The sequence below is a fragment of the Peromyscus leucopus genome, unplaced genomic scaffold, assembly GCF_004664715.2.
Source record: "Peromyscus leucopus breed LL Stock unplaced genomic scaffold, UCI_PerLeu_2.1 scaffold_1539, whole genome shotgun sequence".
Lineage (NCBI taxonomy): Eukaryota > Metazoa > Chordata > Mammalia > Rodentia > Cricetidae > Peromyscus > Peromyscus leucopus.
This window is the reverse complement of record NW_023504709.1, coordinates 1-11,124: the sequence shown is the minus strand read 5'-3', so window position 1 is coordinate 11,124 and position 11,124 is coordinate 1. Positions and strand designations below refer to the sequence as shown.

General features: G+C 40.7%; 1 pseudogene; it reads left to right on the top strand.

The window, feature by feature from the left end:
• The first annotated feature begins 3,041 nt into the window (after positions 1-3,041).
• Positions 3,042-6,298, top strand: LOC114689161 (annotated as a pseudogene).
• Positions 6,299-11,124: the final 4,826 nt, after the last annotated feature.

Genomic DNA, 11,124 nt, shown 5'->3' with positions numbered 1-11,124 from the left:
CAATTCAGGTGGCATCTTCTTGTCATTCCATATCTTCTTTGGAGACCTTGGGAGTCATTTCGAGGAGCTGGGGAGCTAGGAGTCTCTGTTTCTGATAGTAAGTTTTTAATCAAATAATTTAAATGTCATATTCATCAGATCATTGACAGGTTTGAGGACCATTATCTATTAAATGTATCTGAGCCAAACAAATCTAGGCCTAATCTTGAAAATATCTCTAAGTTTGGTAATAATGACCAGGCTAATTTGTTCTCCTATAGATATATTAGTCAAATATACCTCTCAGTTTGTTTTTATTTAAATAGAACCGTTTATGCTTTAAACTAGTATCTGGATAGCCAGTTGACTAGTATTAACTTGTATTCCTTAACACAGAAGGACATGCATGCAAACTCAGACATTCAAAACCAAACATACATGTGGCCACGTTTTCATTCATACCTGCAGAATAGACAGACATTTTTAAGACTATGACCCTTTGGAGTCTCCATGTAACAGCAGAATAGCAAGAGAAAGAAATCTGAAACATGTTTACTAAAACTTTAAAGTTAGACCTTAAAGTTTTATTTTATTTTTTTTCAAACCCTCATGACATGCTTAAGCCTTTAAATTTTTATATCTTAAACTGCTTCCTCAAGTCAAAAAATCATTTATTTAAACTTTTATCTTAACCAACAATAATTTGAAACCAATTTTCTTAAATGATGGCAAGTATTTGTAACACATTGAACTCAAATGACCAAAACCCATGTAAATTTTTATTTTTCCTGTGGAAACGAAAGCATAATTTCCCCAGTATCTTGAACTGGTAATTTAACATTTCTTTTTTAAGCAATATCAGTGTTATGCCCAGGTCTCGTCCCCAAAGAAGCCATCAGAGACCTCAGGTACAGAATGCAAAAGCAAGGTTTATTTAAATGAAGTTTACAAGCCTCGGCAGGGGGGCTTGTTCCAAACCTCTCACACACACAGCTGGGAGGTTGGAAGGAGCGAGCGCCTTTCTTTGTGAGGCTAGCATAGACCACATAATTCATCTCCCACTGCCCGCGTCCCTCTTTAGGTTCATATCAGTAGTTTTTCATGTTATCTTTATTTCTCATTTGTTTAGCAACCATGTTTAGGAGTTTTATGAGCTGTCTCCCGGGTTTGGGGAGTTTGGGGAGTTTGGGATGTTTTATGACCACTTAGTCTCTGTCAGATGGTCATATATCCTAACTCTGTGTTTTCTTAAGTTTCTGTAGTTGATAAAGCCACCTGGAAAAAGGCGTCTAAGTTCTTATCTACATTTAAGAATCCTGGTTTTAGCTTCTCTTTGTCTGTAGGGGATGAAGTGTGTGTGGGGGGGTTACTGAGGTTTCACAATCAGGACAGAGAAGGGTTAACAAGAGAAATTCCTTGCTGGCAGAAGAGACCTTGAAGTTATCACAGTAAAGGAAGGGAGGGGGAGCAGTGGTCATAAAGTATGTCCTTGGCTGCCAGTGTTCCTGAAAAAAAGTTTTTGTTAACTCCTCTGACTAAAGTCAGATTCTCTGTTCAGTGTTCACACAGTTTTGTCATTTGCAGGCAGCCATTGCCCTGTCCAGAGCAGGACATGAGAATCTTAGCCCGCCTGTACCCAGAGCACGCACCCCCACCCTCGTGAGAGCAGCCAGCTGCCTGCAGTCCAGATAGAAAGAGAGCTAGGGAGGGAGGGAGGTGGCCCTCGCTGTGCCTCTCTCTCCTTCTCCCTAGGAAAATAAGGGAGATGAGTAGCAGAAACAGATGACATTTACACAGACAATCCAAGAACCGGCACATCAGCACTGAGATGATGATGGCCTCACTCACAGTAAGCAAGCCCCTCGATTGTGGCTCGCACATCCCTCCAGTGGGCTGGGCAAAAGTCTAGTGGAGAAGAAGGGGACTGTCCCATAGCGTCCGTCACAGTCAAGTCAACAATGAGAACAGTTAACACACTACACACAAGATCAAGGGCACATGAAAGAAAAACTTTGCCCCAACGAGACAACCAACAAAGCTCCAAGAACAATGACAGCCTGATGTGCTCTGTGGAGAGTGACCCTCCAGGCTCAATCACACCAAAAACAATCCAGACTCAAGAATCTCTGATCTTGATCAAACAGACATCAGGGGGCTTTCACATCCCTGTCAGTCAGACATGTACATTATTTCTTGGAAGAGAAACAGAGTGTAAAGTAACAATGACCACAATAAAACACACAAAAATCCCCACAAAATGTCTCTAACAATTTTCCGGGACAAAATACAAAGTGTCACTTCCTCCCACCATGGGGAAAAGTACCCAAAGATGCTCCTCTCCTGAGCACTCCCTGGAAGAGACTGCTAAAATCAAATGGTCACCTCTGAGGTGGCCCCAAATGGCTCGGGACTAGGGGGTCCCTTGCCCAAATCAGGGAATGAGACGTCTCTCTTTCCCTCCCAGGATCACTGTCCGGACACGTCTGTCCCAGTGAGAGCCTGCAAAGTACAAATCAGTTGACTGGCACAAAACTTAACGAGACAAGACAGAGACAGAGACAAGACAGAGAGCACTCTTACCGGTAGATGTCAATAAACCTCTGGACCCTTGAGGGTCCCGGTGGGGTCTTTTGGTCTTTTCTTCAATGTGATTTGTGGCAACCTCACTCTTACCGTCTTCTGGGACGGTGCTCAGCAAGTGCCAGAATATGTGACACCCTACTATCCTTTTCTGAATCCTTTAAAACATCTCTGATTACTCCATAAAAACTAAAGAATGCATCGGGGACGTTCTCTCCGTCCTTAAGCAAGTTATTGATATCCTTTCTGACTTTATTCCACGTCAAAGGGTGGATGCCCGGGCCATAAATAACCAGCCAGGGACATTTTTCTTCCACAAAATAGAAAAACTTAATTAAATCTTTTTTTTTCTTTCTTTTTGACTCTTATTCCCCTCTCCCTGAAATCTTCATTTCCTTAATGAAGAGAGCCTCTTTAGAGAGCACTTTACCCATTGATTAGTGAATGGCACTTACCTCAAGGCTGCCCGCGGTGCACGAGTGATGCTGTTGGGGCCCCTCTACCCTAGTGAGTCTGGCCAGACCCCGTTTTCTGTTTGCCGTTCAGTAGTGAGCCGCCGTGCCTCGAGCCCCACGTTCAGGCGCCACTTGACCCGTCCAGCAGGCCAGGTTATTCGAGGGTCTCGAGAAGGGACCACCTAGGAATCAATGGGGGGTGAGAGGGAAAGGAGACCAAGCGCGTGAAGAAAGAGAGTCAGTCTGAGTTGTGTCAAGGTCTCGTTTATTGACTGGGTGTTAGAGCTTATAAACAGGGCTTCAGGTAGGGAGGGGGAGCAGGAGGAGTGAGGAGAGGACAAAGAAAATTCCTAAGGGAAGGTCAGCAGGAGATCGCTTTGGTCCCAGGCCCCTGCAGCTAGCTGATTTAGTACAGGCTCCAAGAAGTTTATTAATCCTACATTCCTAGGTTAGACTAAAAGCCTCCTATTTACATGAGGCTTGATAAATTGTGGAAGGTTACACAGGTTCAAGACACAGCTGTCCGGAGTCCTTCTCCAACAACAATCAGTCCTAAATGAGATGTCTTCTTAAAGTCCTTTCCTTCAGATGTCAGGGAACCCTATAGAAGAGGAGGTGGAAAGATTGTAAGAGTCAGAGAAAGTGGAAGACATTGAGGAAACAAGACTTTCTAAACATAGCAGGACTGATACACATATGAACTCAAGAGACTGGGAAGGATGCACCGGGCCTGTCCCACTAAGACAGATGGGTTGCCAGCACTGAGAGAGGTAGTGAACACAAGCTCTCATCTTTAATGCAGAAGCCAACTCCAAGTTGTCACAGGCCTCCATCACTAACCCAGTTGCAAATACAATAACTAGTTTTCTTCAAGGGAGTCTCATTGGGTATACAAACAATTCTTAAGTGCAGGCCCCATGCTCAGTAGTAGAGGGAAAACAAAAAAAAATAAACGTAATAACATTTGTGGATTTTAATTTTTTTAGGATTATATAACTTTTGTGTAAAATTATTGTTTCTGATTTCTTCTTTTCATGATTTTCTATGTATGAAAATATGTGCCTTTTCCTCTATTGGGTTTCTCTTTTCTTTTTCCTTTGGATGTTTTTCTTCTGTTTGTTTACTTATTTTATCCAACTTTGGCTTGTTTGTTTCTATTTTAATCTATCATGATTTTTTGGTAGCTGTTTGTTTTCTAATGAGAGAGGAATAAAGGGTACAGATTTGAGCAGGAGGGGAATTGAGGGGAATCTAGAGTAGTTGGTGGAGGAGAAACTATAATCAGATCATATTGTATGAAAAAAATCTACTTTCAATTTGCTTGCACATATGTCATGGTTGTGTGGTGTGAGTATTCCTCCTAAACATTGTTCTACCTTCTGTGTGGGTTCAAGTTGAGGAACTACCAATGTATTTTGGCCATGATGTTTACAATTGAGGAGATCAATAGGAATCCCTATCTTTTACCTAATACATCCCTGTGATTTGAGGTCCATAATGTCCCAAATGGTCAAAGGGCACACTGGCAATGGCATCCCTAACTACAGATATGCAAGAGAGGGCATGTCAGCTGCTGTACTTACGGGACCATCATGGACAATATCCGAATACATAGGGGCTCTGCTGGATCTTTACAAATTTCCACAGTTGAGGGAATGTTATGGGATAAGACATGATGTCAGCTCTGCTTGGTGACATTTCAGCTGTCAGTGAAGAAATGAGGCAAGCTTGAGTAACTCTTCATGGATAGAGAAATAAAGCAGATGCTGTTTACATATCTATATTTTGTATCGTAGAAGAAAGAGAAGCAGAAGGAAAGGTGGAGTAGACACACCACTATTAAATCTGTAAATATTGTCTGTATTTCTGCAGGATATCAATCACACTGTAGTGTGTATGCATTAAGTAAAATCAACCTTGGTTCAGTGGACCAGAGCCTGCAAATATTTGAATGGAATTAGCCATAGAGCATTCTGATGAATCAGGAATACAGATAGAAAGACAGCACAGGAAGGGGAAGTGTGGGACATGGAATTTGGTTCTTTGTTTTTGCTTTGGGATGAATGGAGAGACAAGTCTGTTGCTGGGTTTCCAGTCAAACATGAAGGTCAGATGGATACTCTTTGATCTCTCTGATCTAACAGGTTTTCACCCTCACATCTGACTGGTGAGGATACCATATGAGTAACAACAGAGAAAGCATTGGTGCTGCTTAATTTCTGTCAGCATGAAGTAGAAGACAAATTGAGTTTACTCCGTCTGTATTTGTATGGGAAACAAAGCAAGGTGGTTCAGATAACATTTCAATGTTCTGGAGCAGGTAAGAGTCTTAGAATAAAAGAGGAAAACTGAGTATGCATTCATAACCACCTGCATTTCTGCCAGATGTGGTTCAGTGCATGAAGTGTCAAGAAACACACTATGCAAATAATGAGAAGAGCCACTGTCAACATAAGACTGTGACATTTTTGGCCTATGAAGACCCCTTGAGGAAGATATTCACCATCATGTCCTTGGGTTTTTCCTCACTCACAGCTGTTGTTCTGGGGGTGTTTCTGAAACACAGAGACATTCCTATTTTCAAGGCCAATAATCAGCATCTCAGTTATATCCTGCTCATCACTCTCATCCTCTGTTTTCTTGGTCCCTTGCTTTACAATGGGAATCCTAACACAGTCGCCTTATCCTACAGCAGAACATATTTGGACTTCTGTTCACTGTGGCTCTTTCCACTGTGATGGCCAAAACTCTCCCTGTACTTATAGCCTTCAAGATCACTACTCCAGGGAGAATGAGGTGGTGGCTGCTGATAGCAAGGGCCCTTTATTTCATCATTCCCATATGCACCCTGCTGCAAGTTGTTCTCTCTGGAATCTGGCTGGCAACCTCTCCTCCATTTATTGACAAAGATGTTCATTCAGAACTTGGGCACATCATCATCATTTGCGACAAAATCTCAGCTATTGCCTTCTACTGCATCCTGGGATACCTGGAAACACTGGCTATAGGCATCTACCTTATGGCTTTTTTTGTCCAGGAATGTGCCTGACACATTCAATGAAGCCAAGTTCCTGGCTTTCAGCATGCTGGTGTTCTGCAGTGTCTGGGTCACATTTCCCCCTGTCTACCACAGCACCAAAAGGAAGGTCATGGTGGCTATGGAAGTCCTCTCTATCTAGAGTCCTAGTATATCACTTTTTGGCATCATCTTTGTCCCCAAGTGCTACATAATACTACTAAGACCAGAAAGGAACTCACTTCATCAAATTAGGGATACAACATGAGCTAGAGGAACAAACCTTAAAACCTAGCTCCCATATTTCTTAAAGAGTTTTGAAGCATGATTGTTCTTCACTATCTGAATACTCACATATGAAGTCATTATTTGGCATTTGATTCCATAGGCTATTATTTCTTTAAGTAATCATATTAAGCTAAATGAATTCTGCATCCATCCTCCTATTCAGGTTGGGATATAGCCTGCATTTTGAGTCTGCCTCTTACATTCACTATTACTTTTGTGTTATTGATTTCATTTGCTGATGAAATGCTAATTTGGGAGTTCTTCTACTTGTATCATTCACATGTTTTATTAATTTGAGCACTAGATTATTCCAAAAAATTTGTTTCCACTGTCAATTACATATGTTGATGAAAAGATTCAAGAGTTATACATTAAAAAAATATTTTTTAAATATTTTGTAAATTTGACATTCAATACATCAAATTTCTGTCAATATAGTGTTTTGTTCCTGAAGCCATTGAGACATTTCTCCAACTTGTTATGCATTCTATTCTTATATGATTTTATTTTATTTTATTTTATTTTATTTTTTTTTTTTTATTTTTTTTTTTTGGTTTTTCGAGACAGGGTTTCTCTGTGTAGCTTTTCGCCTTTCCTGGAGCTCACTTGGTAGCCCAGGCTGGCCTCGAACTCACAGAGATCCGCCTGGCTCTGCCTCCCGAGTGCTGGGATTAAAGGCGTGTGCCACCAACGCCCGGCTTATACGATTTTATTCTGAAGAAATTCAAATTATTCACTTTCAATGTAACTTTTCATGAAGATTATACTGTAACAGATCACTGCATAATGAGCTACATAGTAAGTTATGGCAAACTTAGGACCCCATTTTATATCCCTGACACCAAATTTCAACCAGAACAACCAATTTGCAATCAATACCTGGAGCCTCACTCTAAATTATGGTGCCCTGTGTCAAACTCAATTTTCTGTGTTACTCTAAACATCCAGTCAGCCTTTATCTTGTAACTTCCTCACAGTCCTTCACCTTTTGCTAAATTGGTGCATATTCCTTCAACTCCTACAGACTGGAACAGACCTACAATCCAGGAAGGCCATTTGCAGCCATTGAGATGGAGGCTTTTCTGTATCCAGGGCTCAATATAGAATCAGCAGTAGATACTTGGCATGCATCTTCAGAACCGATCTTTGTGATGATTGTATGTGAACCAGGACTTCATGAAACATTTCTGAGAGAGCCAGATCAGTCAGGAAGACAAGAGAAAATAATAATCCATAAAGAAGCTGGGGACTGGCACACTCTTATACACACAGGGTCCCCAAAAGAGGAAGATGATGCCTCATGCGTCTCTAAAGCCCCAGGATCTTCCCATGATGCACTTCCTTCATTTTCATGGATATCACTTTGTTCAGTTAGCTACTCTATTCAAATAGTGTGTGTGTGTGTGTGTGTGTGTGTGTGTGTGTGTGTGTGTGTGTGTGTGTAAGAGAAAAAAAATGTATGTGTAAGAGAAAAAAGGAAAAATGGAATAAAATAAAATAAGGGAAAATTTTTTAAATCTCATTATAGAAGCTGCAGTGTGAGACAATGATTCATGCTGTGAAGCCCTTTGTGCATTTATCTTTACTTGCAAGTGTTCATTGCAAAGAGTCATTTGAGTTGGGCCCTCCCAGTCAATCACTGATTAAGAAAATGACCTATAGCTGGAACTCACTGAGATATTTTATTTCTAGGGGGGGGAGGCTTTAAGACAGGGTTTCTTTATGTATCCTTGGCTATTCTGTAACTAACTCTGAAGATCAGGCTGGCGTCAACTCACAGACATCTGCCAGCCTATGCCTCCCAAGTACTGGGATTAAAGGTGTGTGCACCACCACTGCCAGACTAAAAACATTATTTAACTGGGGTTACCTTCTCTCAGATGACATTAGTTTTTGTCATATTTGCAAAAAAACTATTCATTGCAGGGTACTTGAGCTGAAAGGAGAAGTGGACAAAGGCCTCACTCCTAACCCAGAAGCAATATCCAGTTGATAGCCAGCTGCTAATGAAAGTTTAGTTTCCTCCAAGGGAGTCTCACTGGGGAAACCAACTATGCTGAAGGGTAGAATGCATGTTCAACAGTAGATGACAACAGAAAATGAACTCAGTGGCATCTTTGGATGTTTCTTTTCTCACAATATCATGTCAGGGTGTTTTCCTTTTTTGTTTGTTTATTTTCTTGTTGTTTTAATCTTTTTTGTTTTGTTTCATTTTGTTTTGTTTTCTCTTCTTCTTTTTTCTTCTCTCATTTTACCCTATTAGTTTTTTTGAGTATGTACTATGGCTACCACTTTACAGTTTTGATGGGATTGAGAATGTGCAAACAAGTGGGTCTCTGATTTGTCTAACTTGTTGGGCTCCTTTCCTTCTTTTTGTTTGTTTTGTTCAATCTAATGTGTTATTTTTTTCTTTTATCTTAGTATATTTTATTTCATTATTATCCCAGAGAAGTCTGTTTATTTTCTAGTGACAGACAGAGAAGGACGGGATTCTGGTGTGTGTGTGTGTGTGTGTGTGTGTGTGTGTGTGTGTGTGTGTGTGTGTTTGTGTTGTGTATATGTGTGTGTGTTGAATGTATTGTTATGTACATGTGTGAGTATAAGAGGCCTTGAAGGCCCAAAGAGGACTTTGATCCCTTGCAGCTACTGTGACTGGTGGGTTTGAACTACATTTTATGATGTCTGTGTGTTGAACTATGCCACTTTACAAGAGCAGTACATGATTTTGTCGGCTGAGATATCTCTCCAGCTTCTGCAATATTCTGCAGTATCTGTTTATTGTAACATCCCTCCCATTCCTAAGTTCTACTTCTCTAACTGCCAGGATGCATCAGGATTCTCTAGTCTTCTCCCTACAAGGAGCAGCATTGTTTTGTCTTCATCTGCAAACATGAGGTCACAAAATTCCTTCATTTTTTCCAATAATCAGTAGCTGTAAAAGTCTTACATTCACTAAGATATCAAAAAGAAACCTCTGAGTTAATTTCAAATCGTATTACATATTAGGGACAAAGAGAACACTTCCACACTTCACTAATGTCCAAAAGTCAGGTCGTGTAAAAATAGGTGGCTGAGAGGAAGTTTATGGGAGACAATATAGTAAAAGTAGTATACATGACATTGATAAACAACACCATTAGAAGAAACAGTGAGAGTCACTATCTAATGAATAATCTTGCATTTTATCCTAATAGGTGGTTTTGTACCAACATTACATTTGTCAGTTAAAATTTATGAACTGTGAGTTCTGGAAAATGTTTTCTCTCTTAACTTTTGTAAATAATTTCTCTCTGGTCTTATCAAAATGATGTAGCACTTGGGGACAAAGATACATCCCAGCAAGCCAGCACTGGAGGCTAAGATGGAGAAGACCTCCACAGCCACCATGACCTTGCCCTTGGTGCAGTGGTAGACAGGGAGAAAGGTGACCCAGACACTGCAGAACAACAGCATACTGAATGTCAAGAATTTGGCTTCATTGAATGTGTCAGGGAGATTCCTGGCCAAGAAAGTCACAGTGAAACTCTCCAGGGACAGAGAGCCCAGGTATACTAAGACAGAATAGAAGGGAGTTACTGAGCCTTTTTTGCACACAATGATGATGTGGCCATGCTCAGAATGTGCATCAATGTCAACAGAGGGAGGAGAAACTCCCATCCAGATTGCACAGAGAATAATTTGAATGATGGCGCAGATGGGAATGATGTAGGTTGGTGCCCCTGATACCAGGAGCCACTTCATCCTTCTTCCAGGAGTAGTGACTTTGAAAGCCAAAACCACAGTAATTGTCTTGGCTAACACAGTGGAAATGGCCACAGTGAATGAAACTCCATATGTTATTTGCTGCAGGATGCAGGTGACTGAGTTGGGATGGCCAATGAAGAGCAAGGAACAGAGGAAACAGAAGATGAGGGAGATGAGCAGGATGTAGCTGAGAGTGAGGTTATTGGCCCTCACAATGGGAGTGTCTTGGTGCTTCACAAAGATCCCAAGAACCAGAATGGTGAATGCAGACAAACCCAAGGCCATACAGGATAGAGTCATCCCCAAGAGGTCTTCAAAGGCCAGAAAGGTCACATCTTTGTAGAGGCAGTGGTTCTGCTCTGCATTGGCATACTGGTCCTCTGGACACTTCATACACTGATCCATATCTGATGCAGAAAGCATAAGTATCAGTAGTGCAACTTCAGCATTTCTTATTTGACAGGCCACTCCAGTGTATTTTGGAAACTTTACAACATTTGCATACTTTATTGATAAAGATGTAATTGAGAATTTTCTGAAGAGCAATGCTTCTATTTTATAATGCCTGTCTTCGTCAAGGAAAAACACAGATCCTATTGATACACTATAACATGAATCTTTCTGTCTAAATTAGAAGTGATGCACTCATGGGAGATGGAGACTTGGTCTTATCCAGGAATGAAACCTCATAGCTTTTTTTATTCCCATATGACCATCAACAAACACATGAGTTAGCCTGGACACAACAAACCTCGAATCTATGTGTGTATCGCTGCAAGTAGCCGACCGTTATGAGTATGATATAAAAGCAGAAACATGAAAATGATGTGTTAGTTTGACAAATAGTAAATTTGAGATAAAAGAGCTCATGACGTTGAGAATTAATCGGCTTGGCAATGTGCATGTTTGTGGCAAATAAGAATTGGGGGAAGAGAATGGTTTTGTATAATGATGTACGTTGATAAAGTCTCAATAGAACTATCTATCCCTATTATATTAATATACTGACCATATAGTTGTTATATTCATTCAGTGCGCTTACGTAGATGGACACTTATAACA